This window comes from Ornithorhynchus anatinus, chromosome 1 (assembly GCF_004115215.2).
Source record: "Ornithorhynchus anatinus isolate Pmale09 chromosome 1, mOrnAna1.pri.v4, whole genome shotgun sequence".
NCBI classification, from domain to species: domain Eukaryota; kingdom Metazoa; phylum Chordata; class Mammalia; order Monotremata; family Ornithorhynchidae; genus Ornithorhynchus; species Ornithorhynchus anatinus.
Genome location: NC_041728.1, coordinates 62,989,674 through 62,993,919, shown reverse-complemented (window position 1 = coordinate 62,993,919; position 4,246 = coordinate 62,989,674).

Below are 4,246 nucleotides of genomic sequence, written 5' to 3'. Positions count from 1 at the left end.
CTCTGCCTGCTCCCTAGAGAAGACCTCCAGACAGTGGCTTTATTGACCACGGGAGAATTGTGGGAGTCCCAGAACACGGGCAAATACACATACCCATACACACCTATACCCGCAAACATGCACATAGAGTTTTGTGTGACCATTTGCACATACAGAGAGGTACGCATCAATAATGCACATAAAGATGAAGTCATGATGCAGTTACACATATGCTACTTCTCTGTTTTCAGGCACACACACAGAAAAGCAGTCACATAGAGACAAAGACATACTTTTTCATGCTAAGTGTTTACTATGTGCCAGGCACTGTACTAAGCGCTGGGGTAGATACAAGCCAATTAGGTTGGACGGAGTCCACAGCCCACCGTGAGGCTCACAATGTTAATCCCCATTTTACAGCTGAGGTAATTGAGGCACAGAAAAGTGAAGTGACTTGCCCAACACAACAGGCATGTGGCAGAGCCAGGATTAGAACGCAGGTCCTTCTGATTCCCAGGCTGGTGCTCTGTCCACTAAACCATGTTGCTTCTCTACTTTTAGACAACCCCCGCACACACGTATATTTACCCAAGTGGCGAACCCAAGGGATCAGAGAAGAGGGAAGTTGTCAGCTCCTCAACACTGTCGGGTATTTACGTTTCCCCAGGGACTCTACAGAATGAGTCCCCTGGGCCAATTCTTGTAACTTGCTTGGAGAAAGAGGGTAGGGTCAGATGATCTCTCATGGCTCCTTCCTGCTACGATTCTGGCCTTCCCCTTTGTCCTCAAGTCACAGAAAGAAGGGCAGGAGTTGGGAGTAGTTCCCTCTACTTAGACTACGAGCCCCATGTGGGACTGGGACTGTGTTCAACCTGGTAGACTTGTATCTACACCAAGACTTAGAACAGCATTAAACAGATAGGAAGCACTTAACAAATACCATAAAAAAAGAGAGATTCTGGGTCTCCTACCCCTTCCTGTGTGGGACCCGAGGTCAGGACAACTAGCCGAAATGCCTCTGAGGCTGAGCTGATGGAGAGAACTCCAAACTGGCTAATAGCCTTAGTAATGACCAGCTCCCCATCCCTTCTTCTAGCTCCTTTTGGGCTGGAAACAGGATGATCACTTTTGAAAAAGTGGACTCATCTGCTGTGGGCCCCCTTGGGACCAGCCCCTGGCTCCCCAGTTGGCCCAGTTCCCCATTCGTTTCCAGCCGGCTACGCTCTGGCTTCTGCCAAGAGGAGAGGATGAAAGCAGACCGGCGGGCCTGAGGTTGCGGGATGTCTCCCGACACTGAAGCGAACCTTCTCTGCCCCCCGGACACAGCTGCCCCTTGCTCGGGCTGGGCCACTAGGCCGTCTTTCCCAGCTCTGGCTCACTGGACCTCAGGCAGCTGGGTTTCATCCACAGCCTGGCTCCCTGACCCCCGCAGGGAATCCAAAATTCCTCTCCGGCCCGCATCCCAGAGCCAAGGCGGGGAGGAGAAGCAGAGATTTTCGGGGAAATCACGTGGTCCCAGGCTCTCGGTCATGGTCAGGCTTGATGGTGCCACTTAGCATTACAGCCCCCAGGCTGGGCCCCGGAATAAGAAAGCAAACATCTGGAAGTCACTGGGTCTCCACTGGGGTGGCTCTTGCCCACCCCAGGCAGCTGGCCTGGTTTTCTTAGCCAAGGAGCTCACGGTGGGCTGGACAGCACCCCCTTCACCCCCCATGCCTCCCTTCACCCCTCACCCAAGCCCTTAAACACCCCCGCATCAAGTCCCAGCGGCCCCTGGGCCCCAAGGCCTGAGGCAGAGGCCCGGGCCAAGAGGTCTGTAAACAATCTGCAGCCCCCACACATTCCACCAGTCCGTAGCTCTAACAACGTCAGAGGGGGAAGAGTCTGAGGACAGTGGAGAGGAGGAGCAAGAAGGGGGCAAGGCCCACAGTGATTATTTCTGCTACTCGGGAGAGGTGGGAGGGAAGAGCAGTTGGCCAACTGCCTGGAATATGGCTCATTCCAGTCCAGCGGTGCTCAGAGGTTGGGGGCTGAACTGGAAGAACCACCCGGCCCCTTCCAGCCCAGGGAGTCTATCGATTACCTATTTCGTTTTACTGGATATCAGCAGCCCAATTTCTTTTAAGTCTTTCTAATTTCACCCGGAAGCAGCCTGGCCTAGTGGAAAGAGCATGAGCCTGGGAGTCGGAGGACCTGGGTTCTAATCCTGGCTCTGCCACTTGCCTGCTGCGTGACCTTGGGCAAGTCACTTCACTTCTCTGTGCCTCAGGTCCCTCAGCTGCAAAATGGGAAGTCAATGCCTGTTCACCCTCCTACTTAGACTGTGAGCCCCATGTGGGACCTGATGATCTCATATCTACCCCAGCTTAGTACAGTGCTTAGCACATAGTAAACACTTTGCAAAAACCACAATAATTATTATTATCTTTTGTATTATTATCCAGACCCTGCCTGTCTACCGGGTAGACCAGAGATGCAAAACTTGGCTCTCCAAGGCCTGGAACCCAATCTCCTTACTCTCTCCCCCACTAGTGGGGATTTCAGGCCCTCTCTCCCCAGCTCTAAGCATCAGGTATCCACTACCTGTTTGCCCACAATCAGAATCGACTCAACACTGCAAACTGGGCTCCAGACTCATGATAGCCTGTGTTGGGTCGATACAGGTGAGCAGACCTGGATCCCAGCCCCTGGGAGAGTTTGGACAGATCCGGTCACCACCTCGTCCAAGCAGGGACTACAGACTGCAAACACTAAGGCTTCAAGGAAACACTGACAACCTGGTAGTATGGAACAGTACAGTGCAGGTCCGGATTACAGGGATGGAGGGGGAGCTGGAGACAGACAAAGCCAAGGGAAAGATCCCAGTTTGGAGGGTCTGCAGGGAGCAGTGACTGCAAATACCCCTATTTGGGAGGGGATCAGAGGAGGAGGAGAGGAAGTTGAGAGGCACTCTCCCCCAAAATTGTTTGTCAGGTTTCTACTGGGGCCTGCATCACTTTCCATTCTTGTCGGTGCTGGTGAGCCAGCTGGGATCAATGTGAGAAGACTTCTTGGTGGAGGAGGAGTGTTAAGCACATTTGAAAGGCGGGGAATGATACAATAGGTGAAAAGGAGCAGGGAAGGCATTCCAGGAGAATGATAATGACGGTGATGATAATAATAGTGATAGTACATGTCAAAAGATGTCCATGAGCCAGACACCGTCCTAAGTAGTGGGGTATATACAAAATAATCAGGTTTTGGGTTCCCTTCTATTCTCCATCTCCATCCACTCCCTTGGAGAATTCATTCACTCCCATGAGTTCAACTACCATCTCTACAGGGATGATTCCCAAATCTACCTCTCCAACCCATCGTCTCTCTTTCTCTGCAGTCTCACATTTCCCCCAGCCTCACTTTCTCTCTGTTGACCCTTTGCTCACATCCTCCCTCTGACCTGGAACTCCTTCCTACAGACCACCACTCTTCCCATCTTCAAAGCCATATTCATTCATTCAACAGTATTTATGGAGTGTTTACTATGTGCAGAGCACTGTACTAAGCACTTGGAATGTACAAATCAGCAACAGATAGAGACAGTCCCTGCCCAATGACGGGCTTACGGACATCTACACATCCTCCATGAAATCTTCTCTGATTAACCTCTTTTACACTTCTGCACTGCAGTCTGTACCCCTTAAGCACTTGATATTCACCTCTCACACACTCTGGTCTGTACCCCTTAAGCACTTGATAGTCATCTCATATCCAGCACTTATTTACATATCCTTATACTCTGCTGTTTTTTTCATATATAATTTATTTTAATGTTTGTCTCCTTTTCTGACATGAAAGCTCCTAGTGGGCAAGGATTACCAACTCTGCTTTACTGTACCTTCCCAAGAGCTTAGTACAGTACTCTGCAATTAATATCAATCAATCAGTGGTATTTATTGAGGGCTTACTGTATGCAGAGCACTGTAATAACTGCTTGGGAGTGTACAATATAACAGGAGTTGGTAGACACATTCCCTGCCCACAATGAACTTACAGTCTCACTACACACAGTAAGTGCTCAATAAACACCATTGACTGATTGAACCTGGGCTGCACAGAGAAGAGAATGCCTTGAGGTTTTGATTGACCAGAAAAGAAGCTTCTACTGAGGAAGAACTTCACTTTGCAAAGCTCCAGGAGGGCCTCTCTGGGATCCGGAGTTTTGAGGTTGTGACTCAGTGGAGTCAGTCTGCACTGGTTGTGGTCTGGTAGAGTGTGGCGGGCGGGGAAG